We start from the raw sequence: 21,695 nt of genomic DNA on the forward strand, positions 1-21,695 counted from the left end.
ACCCAAAACTAGAGTCTGCCTACTTTACCGCTTTGTGCTCTCACCTACACCTCTGACTTTACGAGGGGCTGTCCCCCACCACTTCTCTTGGAGAAGGAGTTAACTTAGAGCTCCAGTTAATAAAAATTCCTGGGCGTGACAAGAGTGTTCAACCTACAAACTCCTCTGAAGGTTCTCTAGCCTGCCTGTCAGGCCTGTCCGACCACATGTGATTGTTCACAGCCTCCCAACCGTGAGAGGCATGAGATGTTCTAAACTTTCTAAATACAGATTCCTTTGAGCAGTTAGATTATTAGTATAGTATAGTGGGTTGATTAGAAATTATATTGGTGAAGGGTTTTCATTTATTGGGCCAATGTTTGCTGCTAAGTTTCTATATCCCTTATTTACTGTGTCCCTGGGAGTGTATTGATTAATATAATTGGTGTATAGAAATGTAAGTAGTAGCTTTAATGTTTGTAACCTTGGACCCTTGAGTTAATTCTTTTCTTGTTATAGCCCATCACACCTTTGTCCTATAGGAATGCAACTTTATCTAATGCTTTTGGAGGGTGGTGCCTGACTTTAGAATAATCACCTTTAGAAAAATAAGTTTTCTGAAGAAAGGGTCATAAAATGTTAATAGGCCTCCTGGCCAGAAGATGATGTAAATCACCTAAACTTTTGCATATGATAAGTTTGCAGGAAGAAAGCCAGGCTTCCATAAGAATCAAGGACTGCTGACCTTGCATGACTCTACCCCTTCCCCCATTATCCTCTATGCACAACTTAAGGTATAAAAACTACTTTGGAAAATAAAGTGCGGGTCTTACTCACCAAAGCTCGGTCTCCCCATGTTGTTCTTTCTCTCACCTTCTGGCTGAATTCCCATCTGGAGCGTGGAGGCTCACCAAGCCTACTAATAATGCCTGGGCTTCTAAGATCTGACTGAGGAAGCCTTAGTGCCTCCTCTCCTCTCCGAACCTTTTATTGGTTCTCCGTGTAAAGCAAGTTATTCAGCCTCTTTTCTTCACTGAATTTCTTCGCTGAGCTATCCCTATTTAACCACTCTTTATATCTTTAATTCTATCGTATCCTGATCACTGAAGCCATCTCCCCTTCGAATTCCCTGGATCCACCAGGGCTGGACTCTGGCACAGCATCATGTGGGTGGAAGAGAATTCACAAAGGCAGGCCCTCCTTCAAGTATATGGAAGAGGAGAGCTGGCTGGTGCCCTGCCTCCTCCTCTGCCCCAAAGCTGCAGGACCCCAGGAGCCAGGTCAGCCTATTGAAATCATGAAACATGAGAACAGAGTCAAGTCAGAAAGAAGAGGAGGGCTCAGACAGCGGGCCAGCTCCTGGATAACGACAAACAATTGTAAATGCGTTGAACACTGGACTCATACTTCCGTCCTTCCCTCCCATTCTTGGCCTGGTCCTGACCCTTGTCTGGGGCCTCAGCTAGGTGTGGATGCTGATAGTGCTTCCTCTTCTGGATTCCTATCCAGGGCTTCCTCCTCTGTGAGCCTCTGATTGGTCCCTTTCTGGAAAGGCTGTTGGTGGGAGAGGGGAGGACCCTGGAGAAGCCTGGCCCTGCCCAGCTGCATGGCCAGTCATGCATCCCTTCCCTCCTCGTGGGCAGACAGATTCTCACCAACCATCTCCCTCCTGTGCCTGCAGTCACCCTCCCTGGGAAGGGAAAGGGGTGCTAAGAAAGCCCCTGGCCGAGCACCCGGACCCTCCCGACTGCCCCAGCTCCTGTCTTCCTCACACTCTCTGTCTCCACAGGGCCTGCTGCTCGAGACTGACACCTCATTTGGCACAGGCTGCCCCTCCCCACGACACGTGCTTCCCCACTGGCCTCACCGCGTGACGGGTTGCTTGTCCCTGGAGGCCCAGCCCCAAGCCTCCCTGTCACCTTCCCCCAGTTGCTCTCCAGCTCCTCTTGAAGGCCACACTTTCCTGGTTGTAGTCCATTTTTGCTCAGTTTCTCCAGGTCTGAGAACCCTTCCTGCATCATCAGGGGCCCTGTCTCTTCTCTGCTGCTCCTCCTGTCCAGGGCCTCTGGGCACCCTCCATCCTCCTTGGCACAGCCTGGCTAAAATATGAGGGGTGGGACCCCTTATGGGGACATGAAACTACCAGCTTCTCGATGACACAGCACAACCCCAGTTACCCCTGTTAAAATTAGAAATGGAAGGAGAGGAGGAGGGGAGAAGGGGGAGAGAGGAAGAGAATGGAGAAGAAACTAAAGATCCTAATCAATCAATCTTTCAAAAGGATCCAACGTACACCAGAGATAAAAAAACTCAAGGGACTGAAAGAAACTCAGCAGTGGCCACAAGTCTGGAAAAGACCAGTTTTCATTCCAGTCAGAAAGAAAGGCAATGCCAAAGAATGCTCAAACTACCACACAATTGCACTCATCTCACATGCTAGCAAAGCGATGTTCAAAGTTCTCCAAGCCAGGCTTCAACAGTATGTGAACCATGAACTCCCAGATGCTCAAGTTGGTTTTAGAAAAGGCTATTATACTGATGTCTGTAGAGTTTGGCTTTTTATCTTAATATTGCACCACCGGGATGTATATGGACCTTGTGCAGTGAGCCCTTCTCACTTCTTCCAGCAGGGCCACCTTCCCCACACAGGACCACCCATCACCCACATCCTGAGCAGAGGGCCTGGCAAACACAGGAAGCCAATGCCCTTCGACTCCCCGCTTGGTGTCCTGCCCGTCTCCAGGCCACAGTGTCCCCAGGGCCTGGCACTGAGCCTGGCACTCAGAGTCAGGGTTTTTCAACAAACCTTGATTCCTTGTATCTGAAAAAAAATCCCCTTTTCTCCATCAGCCCTAGCCTAGCACCCTTGGGACAGCTTCAAGGTGGCCAGGTCATAGGAGGAGAGGCTCTGACTCCTTGTCCTCCTCCACCCCATCTGCTTTCTTTAATTTCCTAAATGGCTGAGTACCCGGAGTATACATCTTCTTTCTGGGGTCTCTGATCATGTCTCAGAAGTCCACATCCTGAGCTGAGCCCACCTGAGCAGGTGTGGCCCTCCCTCTGCTCTGTTTAGGGTCCCTCGGCTGGTAGGAAGCCCTCAGACACACCCGCCTTCACATCCAGGCTCTGCCCCTGCTTAACCTGCTGACCTCACCTCTCTGAGCTTCCATTCTTCTTCTGTCAGTTAGTGACAATCATCCTTTTCTCAGACAGTCATCCTGAGGGTGGGTAGATGGGATGGGCGGGGACTTACCCACCTGCTTACTCAGGAACCTTCTTCTGTCCAAGTGTGAACAAGATCCAGTTCACATCTGTGCAGATGCAACCACGACCTATGCATCTCTGCAATGACCACATACACCCTCTGGGCCCAGATATACTCTAGGAAGCAAAAGTGAAAATCAAAACCCTTATTTCTGAGTTCCTGAGTCAAATAAACATCCTGCCCATCAGGCTGTACCCTGGGCTATTCCCCCTCCTGCTGACATCCTAGAGAAACAAGTCCAGTCCTGACATTCCACGTCCTTCTTGACTCAGTCCACCCTGCCTCGGGCTCCTTGAAGGAAGACCTGCCACCAACACAGCGTGAGACCCTTGGCAAATCACTCCTCCATAATTCCATCTTCTCACCCACCAACCCCACACTCACCAGCCGGCCTGCCTCGTTCACCTTTGTGCCACCAGCACGTGGTACTGTCCAGAACACACAAGTTGCTCAGTGCATACTGTTCACACTCTGCTGTGGAGGGCCATGTTCATGTGGCTTCCAGAATTGGCTCACACAGGTTCTTCTGCCAGGGACACCTGCACCCAACTGGGACAAATCTTTCTGCAAAGCCGAATCTGGCATCTCCTCTGAGAAGCTCTCCGTGACCTCGCCTGCAGAGCCCACTGTTTCCTGCTCTGCGCCCATGGTACCTGGAAGAGGGGCCTCACGTCACCCCTCAGCCACTCTAAGCCCCACCTCCACCCCTTATGATCAGATCCCTCTGGATTTAGCCCTGCTGGCAGGGATGGAACTCACGCCTTTAGTCCCGGTGGCCCACAGGAGGAGGCCCAGCCTTGGTGGTCACTGCCATAAGGTGGATGCAGAAGTTCGTGGGAAGGGCTGAGAGCACGCTGCCCTGTGCTACCTCGGATTATCTCCATCTGACAACAGATTTTTTTCTCTCCAAATGGAGGACTTTTATCAGAAAACCAGTGTCCTGGCAACTCAGAGACATCTGCAACGGAGAGCTGGCCCTGTCTCCTGCTTGGGTTCCTGAGCAAAGAGCCTCTGTGGACGGGGCTGAGCAAGTGCCAGGTGCTGTGCTCGCACTGTCCATGCCTTTCCTGTTGAATCTCACATCAGCTCTAGGAGTGCTGGCTCCGTTTCACAGATGAAGAAATGGAGGTCGAGTTCCCACAGTCTGAGAGTTCTGCATCAGGACTACTGGTGAACATCTCGGTTTGCCTCAAGCAGAAGAGACTGCAGTGGCCCTGGATGCCCCATGGAGGCCCACCTGCACCCCCTCAGGGCTGCTTCACCCCAGGAAATGCCCCTAGGCCATTATGGTCCCCTCCATCCAGGTTTGAGGGAGGGACAGGAGATTATTCCATGAGGATAGCCAACCATAGTTTGTTCTTAAAGCCAACTGTTATGTATCTGTTGCATTTTGCAGGTAAGGGAGCTGAGAGGAGGGGAGAGGTGGGGGTGTTCTTCTAGGAACTCAGGGACTTGTGTTTGGTGGGAGAGTGTCAGCAGCTCACATCCTGCAAACATCCATTTGACATTCTGTCCCCAGTGCTCACAGCTCAGGCCAGAACACACCCCCCAGAGCCCAGACACAGGGGAGTCAAGGGGCAAACAGGCCGCTTCCCTGCCCACTGACCTGCACAAGCCCGCTCCTGAGCTTGCAGGAGCTGCTGGACTCAAGGTTGCCTCCTTTCCAGAGCTTGGGGTCCTCTGGGGACAGCCAGCTCTGGGTGTCACCCCTACAGAAGGGATACAGGGAGGAACAGTGGGAGGCAGGAGCTTTCCTGGAGGGAAAATCCAAGCACAGTCATCCCTCCCACCTGCTTACTTTAAACCTCAGGCAGAAACTGAGGGGCAGGGAAAGCCATGTGGACCTCCCCGGGGGAAAACTGCCAGCATGAGGGTGCCCAGGCCCCATTTCCTAAGTGCCCTCCACCACAGGATAGCTAGAGACCCCAAGCGAGGATCAGGCTGGGTGGGGTGGGTGTCCTGGAATTCACCTCCTGGTCAAGTAGCCCCAGCAGCAGGCCTGGAAGCTGATGATGACATCCGTGATCTTCAGGTCTCGCTCCTCCTCAGTGGGCCAGCACGCCAGCCCGGAAGAAGACTTTGCTCTGGCCCATGCGGTACAGGTTGCTCTTGAGCTCCAGGGCTTCGATCCAGAGGAGGAGAGCCAGCTGCTGACCACGTGGCACCCCGGCCATCACAGAACCCTGGAGCAAGGCCAGGGCCAGGGAAGGGGCCTGGAGCCTGGGTTGGCCCTCCTGCTCTGTGGGCAGCCTTCTCCTGGTGCAGGGAGATTGGGGCTGCAGGGACACAGGAGGGGGCAGCTGGAGTTAGCACGGGACTGGTAAGAAATACAGAACTTCGGCTCTGTATGGACCTTACCTGCTGGAGTCTGTGCCCACGTGCATTTCTAACAAAGGTGGCAGTAGATAGTGGGGCTCAGGAGGCATTAACTTAGGTAACTAGGGAAACAGCATCCTTGTTTGTTTATTTGACTGCCCTGGGTCTTCACTGCTGTGGGGACAGGGGCTACTTTCTCTAGTTGCAGCAAGTGCGCTACTCTTGGTTGGCTACTACATGGGCTTCTCATTGCAGTGGCTTCTCTTTTTGCAGAGCACGGGCTCTAGGGAGCGGGCTCAGTAGTTTCGGTGCACAGGCTTAGTTGCTCCCAGCATGTTGGATCCTCCCAGACCAGGGATCAAACCCATGTTCCCTGCATTGCCAGGCAGCTTCTTTACCACTGGACCACCAAGTAAGTCCCAAAAGGTTTCTTTTGAAAAACGTACTTTAAAGTCAAGACTGGCTTCAACATCCTTCAGAAGTGCAGGGGCTAAGCAGGGGTGGCTGAGCAGTGTGGGGCCTGTGCAGGGTGACGGGCAACACCACAGGTGGCTTGAGAGCCTCACTGGGACAGTACAAGGGGCTCCTCACCAACTGTCCTTGTCGCAGAGGCTGGGTCCAGACCAGCTCCACAGACATGTGAGTGTAACCAGTTGTTAGATATTCTGTGTCAGCAGCACAACTTCCTGAGGATAACCGGTGGATTCTAAGTATGGACCTCTGCAGATTCAAGACACCCCTGTTCTCTTAGATCTAAGCCCCGGGAACAAGGCAGCTGGAGGCTGTGTGCCGGTTGGTATGAAGGCAGCTCTGTGAACTTCAAGGCGTTTGTGAGAACTAGAAGCAGCAGCTTAGAACTAGCAAACTTAGGGCCAAGCGAGGAGCTGCTGCTAAGTCACTTCAGTCGTGTCCGACTCTGTGCAACCCCATAGACGGCAGCCCACCAGGCTCCTCCATCCCTGGGATTCTCCAGGAAAGAATAGTGGAGTGGGTTGCCATTTCCTTCTCCAATGCATGAAAGTGAAAAGTGAAAGTGAAGTCGATCAGTCGTGTCCGACTCTTAGCGACCCGAAGGACTGCAGCCTACCAGGCTCCTCCATCCATGGGATTTTCCAGGCAAGAGTACTGGAGTGGGGTGCCAGTTAGCCTCCAAAACAGGCCCTGCCAGAAGGAACTCAGGTCCTGGGTGTCAGGAAAGACCAGTGCCCATCTCTCCCCACATTGGGAAGCACAGCAAGTAGTGACAGACAGCCCCGTGGCCTGGGCTCCAAGGAGGTGTGTCCACCACCCTGGGCCCAGGATAAGCTGTGTTACAGGAACACCACATGCTTGCTTCACTTCCTCCTGAAACAGGACACCCTGCATCCTCCTGACCAATCAGCTCAACATGGATCCAGGGAAGAGGTTCAAGGCACCCGGAGGACCCACCCAGGATGGCTCTTCCCAGGTGGGGGCTGTGGCCACACTCCTGGACCCTGGATCCAGCTTCCTCCTGTTCTCCACTGGGGTGACAAGCACGTGCTCTCAGAGGGACAGTGAGGTTTTGATTAGGACCCAGGTGACAGTGCTGACACAGCGGTGGCCCAGCCCAGGCTCCACAGGGGAGAATTTCCCCACAGGAAAGAGGAACAGAGTCCGTGCTCAGAGTCATGGGCAGCCGTGGAGAAGGGGAAGCAGGTAGAGCTAAGATCAATATTCGTAAGAGTCATTCCAGCCCCATGTGGGGAATAGACAGGTGAGGCAGGGCAGGCGCCCAAAAAAACACAGGAAGACCGTTCTGAAAGTTCCTACAGGAGTCCTGGTGAAATGTGAAGGCAGCCTGGGTGAGGCGTGTGCTCTCTTCTGCCCCTCTGTTTACGGCTGACCCCCCTCCTCACACCTGCACACAAGCCCTCTGCTCTCAATCACCCTCGGGTGCCCCATGTCCATCCTTGTCCCCGAGCTGGAGGAGGAGCATCCCCCTGCTCAGCCCAAGTCAGATGACATGGGCTCCCCCTGGTGTCCCATGGGGCCTGCGGGGCTCCAGGGTCTGAGGGAAACAACTTTATGGGAGCCCAGCAGGCAGGCAGGAGGAGCCATGGAGGACGTGCTTCCTGAGACCCTGGGAGATGGGCTCATGGGGAAGGAGGTCAGGTACCCGGAGCCCAGTTGAGCTCATCAATCAATGCAGGGAAGCCTCAGTCAATCAGTTCATATTTATTGAACTAAAGTCTGTAGAACACAATGTGGAGAGAGGCAGATGGTCCTAGAATATCTTGTTCTGCTTCATCCCCAACTGAGGAGGAAACTGAGGGTCAGAGAGGCCTTGTCTGTTGACCCCAGGCTGGTTGATCTCCTTGACACACCGCATAGTTCCTTGACCTGTTGATGCCTTCTGCTTCATCTTTCTTTCTCTTTTTCCCAAATCAATCTCTGTTCCTACACAACACTGGGAATTTCACGGGAACGTCGCTGGTCTCGGTGCAGCCTGAACTCAAAGGGCGCCTGGATACGTGTCAGATGCTCCGTCCCCTGAGTCGTCGTCACCGCTGCCGCCACCACCACCACCACTGTCGTCAAGAAGCCGCTGCCTGAAGTTCCACACAGACCATCCTTCAGGGAAGATACACAGCTGGCTAGCCAGCACATGCAAAGAGGCTGAACACTGCTAATTATTCATTCAGTTCAGTTCAGGCGCTCAGTCGTGTCCGACTCTTCACGACCCCATGGACCACAGCACGCCAGGCCTCCCTGTCCATCACCAACTCCCGAGTCCACTCAAACTCATCTCCATTGAGTCAGTGATGCCATCCAACCATCTCATCCTCTGTGTATGCTAATCAAAACTACAATAAGAGATCACTCCCTACCAAAAAGAAGGGCCATCAAGTAAAAGTCTACAGACAATCAATATTGGAGATGATGTGGAGAAAAGGCAAGCCTCCTACACTGTTGCTGGGAATATAAATTGGTGTGGCCGTTATGGAAAACAGTAAAGAAGTTCCTTAAAAACTAAAAATAGAGCTATCATGTGATCCAATGATCCCACTTCAGGGCATATATTTGGAAAAGAAAAAGTTCCGATTTGAAAAGATACATGCATCAGATCATAGCAGCACTATTTACAATAGCCAAAACATGGAAGTAACCTAAATGTCTGTCAACAGATGAAGGGATAAAGACAATGTGGCACATACAAACAATGTAATATTACTCAGCCATAAGCAGGATAAAATAATGCCTTTTGTAGTAACATGTATGGATCTAGAGGTGATCATACTAAGTGAAGTAAGTCTGGCAGAAAAGACAGATATATAATATCACTTATATGGAGAATCTAAGAAACAGTCTATGTGGTTCCCTGGTGCTCTAGTGGTTTGAATTTGGTGGTTTTGCTGCTATGGCCACGTTTATCCCATGTCGGGGATCTGAGATCCCACAAACTGCTTGGCGTGGCCAAAAAAAAAAAAAAGAGTCCAAATGAACTTATGAACAAACCAAAACAGCTTCATAGTCATAGAAAATATAACTTGTTGTTACTAAAGAGAGAGAGGGGTAAACTAGGAGTATGGGATTAACAGATACACACTACCATACATAAAATAGATTAAAAAAACAAGGACTTTATGTATAGCACAGGGAATAATAGTAACTTATAATAATCTGTAATGAAAAAAATTAAAAGAATATAAGTATAACATAGATTATGTATAACTGAATCACTTCGATGTTCACCTGAACTAACAGAATATTGTAAATCAAGTGAAAGTGAAAGTGAAGTCATGTCCGACTCTTTGCGACCCATGGACTGTAGCCCACCAAGCTCCTCTGTCCATGGGATTATCCAGGCAAGAATACTGGAGTGGGCAACTCTACTTCAATTAAAGAAACAAGCAGACAAAAGAACTCACAGCTTAATTAAGATAAAATGCTGGAATCAAAGGCGAGTTGTTGGAGAAGTCGGGCTAGAGGCCACCACCAGGGGGAGACTCTTCTTGCTGGGGCATCAGACCCCAGGAAGGGCAATAGAGCAGCCCCTGCTACTTCTCTTGGATCCCAATGATCCTGCCTCTCTGACTATCCCCCATTTTCAGCCCTTTTGTATTTCTGTGTCTCGTTGCTAGTTCCCTTGCCTCTCCCTGTATTCTGCACCCAGTGTCATCTTTAGTTCAAAGTAAGTGGTTTCTGAGAAGGCTTTCTTGTCTCTCCTTGCTATTCTTTGGAACTCTGCATTCTGATGCTTATATCTTTCCTTTTCTTCTTTGCTTTTCACTTCTCTTCTTTTCACAGCTATTTGTAAGGCCTCCCCAGACAGCCAAGCAGAGATAAGAAAGCCTTCCTCAGCAATCAATGCAAAGAAATAGAGGAAAACAACAGAATGGGAAAGACTAGAGATCTCTTCAAGAAAATTAGAGATACCAAGGGAACATTTCATGAAAAGATGGGCTCAAAAAAGGACAGAAATGGTATGGACCTAACAGAAGGAGAAGATATGAAGAAGAGGTGGCAAGAATACACAGAAGAACTGTACAAAAAGATCTTCATGACCCAGATAATCACAATGGTCTGATCACTGACCTAGAGCCAGACATCCTGGAATGTGAAGTCAAGTGGGCCTAAGAAAGCATCTACTAAACAAAGCTAGTGAAGGTGATGGAATTACACTTGAGCTCTTTCAAATCCTGAAAGATGATGGTGTGAGAGTGCTGCACTCAATATGCCAGCACATTTGGAAAACTCAGCAGTGGCCACAGGACTGGGAAAGGTCAGTTTTCATTCCTATCCCAAAGAAAGGCAATGCCAAAGAATGCTCAAACTACCACACAATTGCACTCATCTCACACACTACTAAAGTAATGCTCAAAATTTTCAAGTCAGGCTTCAGCAATACATGAACCATGAACTTCCAGATGTTCAAGCTGGTTTTAGAAAAGGCAGAGGAACCAGAGATCAAATTGCCAACATCCACTGGATCATGGAAAAAGCAAGAGAGTTCCAGAAAAACATCTATTTCTGCTTTATTGACTATGCCAAAGCCTTTGACTGTGTGAATCACAAGAAACTGTGGAAAATTCTGAAAGAAATGGGAATACCAGACCACCTGATCTGCCTCTTGAGAAACCTATATGCAGGTCAGGAAACAACAGTTAGAACTGGACATGGAACAACAGACTGGTTCCAAATAGGAAAAGGAGTACGTCAAGGCTGTATATTGTCACCCTGCTTATTTAACTTATATGCAGAGTACATCATGAGAAACGCTGGACTGGAAGAAGCACAAGCTGGAATCAAGATTACCAGGAGAAATATCAAAAACCTCAGATATGCAGATGACACCACCCTTATGGCAGAAAGTGAAGAGGAACTAAAAAGCCTCTTGATGAAGGTGAAAGTGGAGAGTGAAAAAGTTGGCTTAAAGCTCAACATTCAGAAAATGAAGATCATGGCATCTGGTCCCATCACTTCATGGGAAATAGATGGGGAAACAGTGGAAACAGTGTCAGACTTTATTTTTCTGGGTTCCAAAACCACTGCAGATGGTGATTGCAGCCATGAAATTAAAAGACACTTACTCCTTGGAAGGAAAGTTATGACCAACCTAGATAGCATATTCAAAAGCAGAGACATTACTTTGCCAACAAAGGTTCGTCTAGTCAAGGCTATGGTTTTTCCAGTGGTCATGTATGAATATGAGAGTTAGACTGTGAAGAAAGCTGAGTGCCAAAGAATTGATGAACTGTGGTGTTGGAGAAGACTCTTGAGAGTCCCTTGGACTACAAGGAGATCCAACCAGTCCATTCTAAAGGAGATCAGCCCTGGGATTTCTTTGGAAGGAATTATGCTAAAGCTGAAACTCCAGTACTTTGGCCACCTCATGCGAAGAGTTGACTCATCGGAAAAGACTCTGATGCTGGGAGGGATTGAGGAAAGGAGGAGAAGGGGATGACAGAGGATGAGATGGCTGGATGACATCACCGCCTCAATGGACATGGGTTTGGGTGAAGTCCGGGAGTTGGTGATGGACAGGGAGGCCTGGCGTGCTGCGATTCATGGGGTTGCAAAGAGTCGGACACGACTGCATGACTGAACTGAACTGACTGAAGTGGTTTCTGAAGGGAAGGGAGTTAGGGGGAGAATACATACATGTGTGTGTATGGCTGAATCCCTTCACTGTTCACCTGAAACTATCACAGCACTGTTAATCGACTATTCCTCAATACAAATAGAAAGTTCACAGTGTGAAAAAAATAAGAGGTTTCTCCCTCGGCCCCCGCCCATTCTCTAGTCCCCCTTCCTCCCTTAATCCAGGCTCCTTCTCTCTCCCCATCTATCACCTGCATTCACCCCTCCCCTCCTGTGCTCAGCTGCAGAAGCGCCAGTTTCCTAACCCTCAGCTCCAACAATTTTGTCTCAGTCTCCTTTTTTCCCTCACAATGTGCCTCTGCACCTTGACCCTCAATGTGTCCCTGGACCCTCACTGCTCTGGGGGTGGTGGAGTTGGGTCCCCCTGCAGACTCTCATAGATCTGGGTGAGCTCCTCCCGCTTCCTCTCCAGCTCCCTGGCCCGCTGCCGCAGGTTTTCAGCTGATGCTGCCTTTGCACCATCGTGCAGGTGCATTGACTCCTTCACCAGGAAGCCCACATCCACCAGGAGGAAGAGCCCTGCAGTGGCCGCCCCCACGATTCAGCCTCCTTTGGTAACTGTCAAAGCCGTGCCTTTGAAACCTGCCTCTACCTGCTGGATGGCTGGAGCTGCGATTCTCCCAGGGCTCAGGTAGACGTTTGCCTTGACTGCAGAGTCAGGGTTGGCTTCACCTGTCTCCATGGCATGTATATTTATTTCAAGGTGTTTCTCGACTTTTGCCAATTTCTCTGTTGTGTCAACAATTTGGGGGTTGCTCTTGAGTACCTCTAGGAGCACCTTCCATTTCTTGACACCAACTGACTGGCTTTGTTTTCTGCTGATGACCTACTTACATGTTCCACGATGCTGGTGGACACAGCGGTCACAGCAGCCGCTGCTCCCAGCCCTATCCCAGTGGCTGAGAGTGCCACACTGGCCCCTGCTGTCACGGGTGCCAGAACCAGGCCAAGGATGGTCAGGGCGCCAGATAAAGTGCCAGTGCTGTGGGTCACCACATTGGAGATGGTCAGTCCCTGTGGACTTTGTCAACATTGTCTGCAAGCTCCTAGAGCTTGCTTTTAAGCTCCACCAGCTGCTGTGTCACCCGAGGAAACTTCTTCAGAAACCTCTTCCTATCCAGCTGCTCTTTTGGGACCGTTCCTTGCTCCTTCCCAGCCAAGTCTCTTTTCAATTCATTCAGATATTCGTGTAGTGCATTCATGTCTTACCTGTAACAGTGAAGGTCAAGGGGTTAGAAAGGCAGTTCGCTTGTCTGTAAAATAGGTTCAAAAATGTCTATTCTGCATAAATACAGAGATAGTACTATAAATCAATTAGAAAAGAAATTTACAAAAGTAAAATTTCCTCTTTCAACATTAAACACAGGTTTTATACCTTGTAGATGCTCCATATACTTCTTCAATCCTCTAACAGATAAAAAAAAGTCACCTTAGGATACTCATAACTTAAGAGAGATATTTGATGGAATTCCCTGGTGGTCCAGAGGTTATGACTCTGCACTCCCACTGCCTCGGGCATGACTCAGTCCCTGGTCAGGGGCCAAGGATCCCACAAGCCATGCGGCTCAGCCAAAAAAAAAAAACAAACAAACAAAAACGCATTTGGTAGAGATGTCTCGGAGGCAGGGCAACACCAGCACTTCGAAAGAGTTGGTGAGTGGGAACTCCACAGAGAAACAAAGAGAAGTGGGATTAGAGCAGAAAGCCTGCATTCAAGGGCCTCGGTGTGTAGTGAGGGGTCAACCTGATCTTTGCCCTTGGCTACTGGGAAGTGGTCCCTAAGCCCCTAGAATATTCTGGCAGATACGAGTGTCCTTGTCTGCCTGGGCCTTTTGGCCACTGTTCAGTCTGACAAGGAGACATGTGATGGGGCCTCTGGAGGAGCTGGACTCTAGGACATTAGTCTGACCTCAGGGAGGGGCTGGAGACCACAAGTCAGGATAATTTTTTTTTAAATGGGTGAGTGTCCCTGGCAGGCAGTGTTCCGTGTGCCCTGCCACACACCAAGTTCCAGAACAGTAACGCATCCTGGGGACAAGCGAAGCTTCAGGTGTGAAATCCACCGAGACTCTGCCCTGTGACTGATGGAAACCCACAGGCTTCCTGTAATACACTGGGATCAGGATGGCTCTCAGTGAGTCCTGTCTGCTCTATAGGGAATTCTCAAACCTGAGGGTGGTTTTGGGGATCCCCTAAATTTGCCATTGGTTCAAATGAAAGCAGTCCTGAGCACTATGCCCTCATCCTTTGCAGATTGGCTGTCTCTGTGACTTAGAATTTGTAAAAATAGAAAAAACACCCCAAAGTCAGGACTAAAGGCACCTTAACAGTCCTTTAGTCTGCCATCTGCTGTCTTCTAAGGCTTGTGTCCTTGGCCTTCCCAGCAGCAGGTCCCTGAGTCCATCCACTGCCCCAGCTGCCTGGAGATCAGGAGATGTGTTGCTGGTTCCTCTTGGACTCTCCAGCCCACCTCACTGACTCCTGACCCAGCACTCAGCACCACTGACCTCTCAGGTGTCACATGTTAATTTGTGACAGCTTCACGAGGCTGCACCCCAAGGTCATGTGGAACTTTATGGAACCTCTAAAGGTTCAAGAGACTCGAGGAAACACCCATCTGAATGGCTGAGCCGGAAGAGACCAGCACCTGCACAGCTGGTGGAGGAAGTGTTTTCCTCTTGTTGGGGATGCGCGAGGCTCCTCAGAATCCCTCAAATGACATACAATCGCAGCCACTCACTGTGACCCTGGAGGGCTCACTGAGCCACGCAGCCTTCCACTGTCAGGGTGGCTCCACGTAAATTAGAAGAGGGTCCCAGATGCAGTGAGAATCCAGGTCCCAGGCATGGTATGCAGACATGGTCACCCAGGGCCCTCTAGCCCAGCATGAGGGGATCCCATCAGGGAGGGAAGAAATATCCCCTCTCCCACTCAGGGGACCTCTGCTAGGGTCACAGCCCCTTTAGTCCTGTGTCCTCAGGGCCCACTCTCCTCACTCTAGTCCTGGTCCTGCTGCCCAAGCCTGCCTACTAGTCCTCCAACCTGGACCTTCTGCTCCACCCTGACCTGGGGTCTGACCCTGGTCCAGGCCTCCCTGGGCCTTTGGATGAGATGATTGCACTTGGTTCCCCACCTCTGACCCTGTAGTTCACTCTGAGACCATCACCATAGTCCTTCAGATTGAATTACTATTCCCATTGGACACATGCAAATCTGAAACTCTGACACATAAGCCCAGAACCCAGGAGCTGGGCAGGGCTAGATCCAGGATCCCGTCAGCTCCACCCAGTTCCTCTCCAGCCTCTCTGCCTTATGGGCCAGCAGGATCCTGCAGGGTTGGTACAGTTCCTAAGATGGGGACTAGAAAGGCTTTATCTAGGTAGAAGCCCGAGTAATACAAATGAAGGCATCAGGATTTTCTGACTTGCCCCAAAGGAAATTCTGCTTGATTCTCATCACCAGAAAGAAAATTCTTCCCAACAAGCTTTTTAAATGTTAATATTGATTGAGTACCTACTCTGTATCAGTCATTACGGGAAGATCGTTGCATGCATGATCTCAGTATCCTCACAATAAAACTGAACAGATGATGAAGCTAAGGCAGAGAATAGCTCAGTGATTTGTCCAAGGTCACATAACCTGCCCCTTCCTTGCAGGTTTCATCTTTTCTCAACCTGAGGTTGTTCACTGCCAGCAAATGACATGGAGGAAACATTCCTCATGAGATATTGAGAAGGAACATCCTCAACCCCCACCATAGGGTCCTGCTTGGAGGAGGTGTGCCTGCTAGCAAAAATCTAGTCTGGTGCCTCGGGATGTGGGTGACCTTCCTGACACACCAATACACCTGTACAGGTTACCTGGACAAACCAGCATTAGCCTCAATTTTCTTCAGGAATTCAGTCAGCAGGAGAAGCAGTTCCTCTCTGCTCAGTATGTCCCAGAGACACTCAGCAACATCTTCAAAAAAGATCTCAATATCTAGATGAAAGGAAAGGGAGTGCTGTTATAAGAATTTGTGAAGAGAAAAAGGGAAAGTGTTAGTTGCTCAGTCCTATTTGACTCTTTGTGACCCCGTGGGCTGTAGCCCGCCAGGCTCCTCTATCCATGGGGTTCTTCAAGCAAGAATACTGGAGTGAGTAGACATTCCGTCCTCCAGGGGATCTTCCCAACCTAGGGATAAAATCCAGATCTCCCACATTGCTGGCAGATTCTTTACTGTCTGAGTCACTGGGAAAGCGCAGAAGATTTTGTGGTGGATTATAAATGGTATTGGGTAGATTTTTTTTTTAACCCTGTGTAACCTGGGGGAGGGCTCACAGATTTTGACAATCCACTCTAGAACAGATATCTAGATCACCATGGCGACAGAAGTTGAAGAGAACTATTTGAGTTTTTTAATTTGGTGGACCCAAAGTGCGGATACTCCAGTTGGATGTTGCTGTACCAATTCTGAAAGACCACCAGGTTCCAACAAAGTCCAAGCATGTGGTGTAAACCCAGTGGACATATATATCTGCTCTGGCACTCACAGTATAAAACCACTTCTACCTTATACTCCTAGCTGAGATGTGGCTGGGGTAGTAGAAGCTGCTGGAGAGAATGTATCTTTCAAGAAAGGTGATATTCACTACCAGGACGGTCTCTGGGGGCTACACCGAGTTTGCTCTGGAAGCCCATCACATTGTTTACACACTTCCGCAAAAAACTGGACTTTAAACAAGAAGCTGCTATCAGCATCTCATGTTTTAATGCTTATCCAGCTCTGCTCCCCAGTGTCCGTGTGAAAGCTGGAAAAAGTGTTCTGGGGCAGGTGGAGGAGCTGGAAGAGCAGCATGCCAAATGGTCAGAGCTTATGGCTTAAAGATTTTGGACACAGTTACTACTTTCCTGGTGGCTCAGATGGTAAAACGTCTGCCTACAATGCAGGAGACCCGGGTTTGATCCCTGGATTGGGAAGATCCCCTGGAGAAGGAAATAGCAACCCACTCCAGTACTCTTACCTGGAAAATCCCATGGATGGAGGAGCCTGGTAGGCTATAGTCCATGGGGTCGAAAAGAGTTGGACACGACTGAGCCACCTCACTTCACTTCACTTCACTACTGAGGAAGGACAAAAGATTGTTTTGCAAAATGGAGCACATGAAGTGTTTAATCACAAAGAAGCTAATAATATTGATAAAACTAAGAAATCTGTTGGTGAAAAAAAAGTTGATGTGATTATTGAAATGTTTGCTAATGTTAGCCTTAGCAAAGATTTAAATTTTTTGTCACATGGAGGACGAGTAATAGTTGTTGGCCACAGAGGTCCTATTGAAATAAACCCACAGGATCCATGACAAGGGAATATAGCATAAAAGGAGTAGTTCTCCCTTCATCCTCCAAGGAGGAATTCCAGCAGTTTGCAGCAGCTCTGCAAGCCGGAATGAATTGGTTAGTTGAGACGAGTAATAGGTCCCCGGTATTCACTACAGAAGGTGGCCCAGGCTCATGAAGATATCATTCACAGCAGTGGGACCACAGGAAAAAATGATTCTTCTCTTAAATCATTAATCGTTCCATTGATTTCCTGTGTAATTAAAAGGTTTCCTACCGTAGTTTACGTACACTGCATTTGCTCTGCTTAGCAATCATTTGATTCAGTGAGTTTCTTCTATTTAAAAAAATATTTATCTTAGGATTCATAGGCATTGGAGTGCAGTTTATTTTATAGCTGGGAATATTCTTTATGCCTTCTGCCTCTCATCAAGGAATAGTGGGAAATACGATGTTAGTGGTCACTTGGCATTGGAGGACATTATAGAAATCCCTAACAGATGCTTATCATTAATTCCATACCTTTGACTAAAACATGCTAATTCAAAATAGGACTGCTTGATTCCCAGCCTAGTTCTCTTTACAAAGGTTCTTTAGTCTCTGATTAGCCCAGAACTATACTGACTCTGACGATTCTCTGAACTCAGAGAGACCCCTTTTCTAAACTAATCTCATCTAGATCTACAGGTCTCTCAGAAGGGCAAGATAAACCATGTCCAGAGAAATCTGTTAGTTTCCCAATATTCCCCAGTGTTTTATGCTTTTTTCTGGGTTAATCATTGACTACCAATTATCCATATGCTCTCTGAGGACATCAGCCTTATCTCTGGGATAATATGATACCAGGTGCAGAGTTGGGCTTCCCAGGAGGCGCTGGTGGTACAGAATCTGCCTGCCAGTGCAGGAGATGTGGGTTGGACCCCTGGGTCAGGAAGATCCCCTGGAGAAGGGCATGGCAACCCACTGCAGTATTCATGCCTGGAGAATCCCATGGACAGAGGGGCCTGGCGGGTACATACAGTACACAGGGCTGCAAAGAGTTGCACATGATGAAGTGACTTAGCACATCAGGTGCATGGTTTCCAAATATATATGCATTGATTGGTTCAACTTGTTCAACTAGCCGCGTGAAGGCTTTTAAGTTACAAATGGTTGTTCAAGCTCCTCCAAGTGCCACAGCCTTCTCCAACTATTACTTGGGGCCCCCTGGATCAAAGATCCTCAATATGAGGGTAAGCAGAACATGCTGCCTCAAATATTGATATGTCAAATAAAAGCATTTATATAAAATTGATTAAAAACAAAAACAAACAAAAAAAAACAATTTAGGGTCTGTGTCCCTGGCCAGCTCGAAGCAGTCTGAACAGAATTGCCAGCCCTTTTCCCTAGTTGCCATATTCTCCTAAATGAAAAGGGGGGAAATAAAGGATTACAGTCAGGGAGGAAGGACAGGGGTCCCCAAGTGGCAAAAGGAAATAAATTGCTAGTGGCAGACGTTTTTTTCCCCTTATCTACATGAGATTAAAAGGTTCCTTGTAATCCTGTGTTGCCATGACGACACCTGGTGCCCCCTGAACTTAACTTTTTCTCAAACCTTGAGCTAACTAATGTGTATTTGTCACGGAAATGTTTTTCTTAAGCTGTGTTAATGAAACTATTCATTTGCTTGGAAATATGCCTTTATTCAAGATTCATGTCAATTGTTTTATGGCCAGAGGTGAGTCCCCTTGTGCCATTCTATCTCAAAATGCATATTGTGGGAGAGGAGCCTGGTATAACACTCTCTGTCTGAGGCATTTCTTTTATCCGATTAGCAGCTTGCTATCAGGTATATAATGCCTTGCTAAAAACTAAAAACTAGCAAGGGGGCACTCTTTCTGTCCCCTTCTGAAGTCTATGTTAGAAGCTTTCTCTACCCCCATTTACACTTTAATAAAACTCTACTACAAAAAGCTCTGAGTGATCCAGCCTTGTCTCTGGCTCCAGGTTGAAGTCTTCTCCTTTGAGGCCAAGGATACCAGATTCGCTCACAGCTCATGGAAGTAACCTTTCAGAATTGTATCTGTGTGTGACGGGGATCATATATTTTTATTTATTTTTTTTTAATTTAATTTAATTTTATTTTTTTTTATTTTATTTTATTTTTAAACTTTACATAATTGTATTAGTTTTGCCCAACATCAAAATGAATTCGCCACAGATATACATGTGTTCCCCATCCTGAACCCTCCTCCCTCCTCCCTCCCCATACCATCCCTCTGGGTCGTCCCAGTGCACCAGCCACAAGCATCCAGTATCGTGCATCGAACCTGGACTGGCAACTCGTTTCATACATGATATTTTACATGATTCAATGCCATTCTCCCAAATCTTCCCACACTCTCCCTCTCCCTCTCCCACAGAGTCCATAAGACTGTTCTAAACATCAGTGTCTCTTTTGCTGTCTCGTACACAGGGTTATTGTTACCATCTTTCTAAATTCCATATATATGCATTAGTATACTGTATTGGTGTTTTTCTTTCTGGCTTCCTTCACTCTGTATAATAGGCTCCAGTTTCATCCACCTCATTAGAACTGATTCAAATGTATTCTTTTTAATGGCTGAGTAATACTCCATTGTGTATATGTACCACAGCTTTCTTATCCATTCATCTGCTGATGGACATCTAGGTTGCTTCCATGTCCTGGCTATTATAAACAGTGCTGCGATGAACATTGGGGTACACGTGTCTCTTTCCCTTCTGGTTTCCTCAGTGTGTATGCCCAGCAGTGGGATTGCTGGATCATAAGGCAGTTCTATTTCCAGTTTTTTAAGGAATCTCCACACTGTACTCCATAGTGGCTGTACTAGTTTGCATTCCCACCAACAGTGTAAGAGGGTTCCCTTTTCTCCACACCCTCTCCAGCATTTATTACTTGTAGACTTTTGGATCGCAGCCATTCTGACTGGTGTGAAAAGTACTATCAACAATTATATGCCAATAAAATGGACAACATGGAAGAAATGGACAAATTCTTAGAAAAGTACAACTTTCCAAAACTCGACCAGGAAGAAATAGAAAATCTTAACAGACCCATCACAAGCACGGAAATTGAAACTGTAATCAGAAATCTTCCAGCAAACAAAAGCCCAGGTCCAGACGGCTTCACAGCTGAATTCTACCAAAAATTTAGAGAAGAGCTAACACCTATCCTGCTCAAACTCTTCCAGAAAATTGCAGAGGATGGTAAACTTCCAAACTCATTCTATGAGGCCACCATCACCCTAATACCAAAACCTGACAAAGATCCCACAAAAAAAGAAAACTACAGGCCAATATCACTGATGAACATAGATGCGAAAATCCTTAACAAAATTCTAGCAATCAGAATCCAACAACACATTAAAAAGATCATACACCATGACCAAGTGGGCTTTATCCCAGGGATGCAAGCATTCTTCAATACCCGCAAATCAATCAATGTAATACACCACATTAACAAATTGAAAAATAAAAACCATATGATTATCTCAATAGATGCAGAGAAAGCCTTTGACAAAATTCAACATCCCTTTATGATCAAAACTCTCCAGAAAGCAGGAATAGAAGGAACATACCTCAACATAATAAAAGCTATATATGACAAACCCACAGCAAACATTATCCTCAATGGTGAAAAATTGAAAGCATTTCCTCTAAAGTCAGAAACAAGACAAGGGTGCCCACTTTCACCATTACTATTCAACATAGTTTTAGAAGTTTTGGCCACAGCAATCAGAGCAGAAAAAGAAATAAAAGGAATCCAAATTGGAAAAGAAGAAGTAAAGCTCTCACTATTTGCAGATGACATGATCCTCTACATAGAAAACCCTAAAGACTCCACCAGAAAATTACTAGAACTAATCAATGACCATATATTTTTATTTAAATTAATAAACAAAGTTTATGCCTTAAGAATGATCTGCTTTTTTATCATAATATGATAACTGCAACAAATTCTAGAGCAAAATTTTTAAAAATACTCTTTAGTATAAATTGTTAAAATTCATCTTCCTGAGTAGTGATCACCTGGGCACTGTTGGTAGAGCCGCCGGGGGTTATGGACGGAACTGCTTTTCCCACCCTCACCCTCCAATTCACATGCTGAAGCTTTAACCCCCAGTGGCTGTATTTGAAGATTGGGCCTTTGAAGAGGCAATTGAGGTAAAATGAAGTCATGTGAAGCCCTAATCCAATAAGATTGTTGTCTTTATTAGAAAAGAAGACACCAGATTCTCTCTCTTCCTGCCCCCTCCTCCGGAGGAATGGCCATGTGAAGACACAGTTAGAGGGCAGCTAGGATGCAAGCAGGTGGAGAGGCCTCACCAGAAACCACCTCTACCTTGATGATCTTGGACTTCCAACCCTCCAGAGTCATTATCTAATCCTGGGATTTAGATGTCTTCAGGAATCTACAATTTTAATTTTTAGAAAGAGAATGAGGGCTTCCGAGGTGGTACAGTGGTAAAGAATTCGCCTGCCAATGCAGGCGACACAGGAGTCATGGGTTCGATCCCTGGGTTGGGAAGATCACCTGGAATAGGAGATGGCAACCCACTCCCAGTATTCTTGCCTGGAAAATCTCAAGGACAGAGGAGCCTGGTGGGCTACAGTCCATGAGGTTGCAAAGAATTGAACACGACTGAACAAATGAGCACATGCACTCACACAGAGA

General features: G+C 47.6%; 1 protein-coding gene and 2 pseudogenes across 1 annotated transcript in view; 2 read left to right on the forward strand and 1 right to left on the reverse strand.

Annotated features, from left to right (window-relative positions):
- Positions 1–21,695, forward strand: part of LOC123332141 (apolipoprotein L3) — a 262,937-nt gene that overhangs the window by 819 nt on the left and 240,423 nt on the right. The window lies entirely within an intron of this gene.
- On the reverse strand, positions 11,657–15,662 carry LOC123332129 (annotated as a pseudogene).
- On the forward strand, positions 16,085–19,045 carry LOC123332130 (annotated as a pseudogene).

This window comes from Bubalus bubalis, chromosome 4 (genome assembly GCF_019923935.1).
Source record: "Bubalus bubalis isolate 160015118507 breed Murrah chromosome 4, NDDB_SH_1, whole genome shotgun sequence".
Classification (NCBI taxonomy): Eukaryota; Metazoa; Chordata; class Mammalia; order Artiodactyla; family Bovidae; genus Bubalus; species Bubalus bubalis.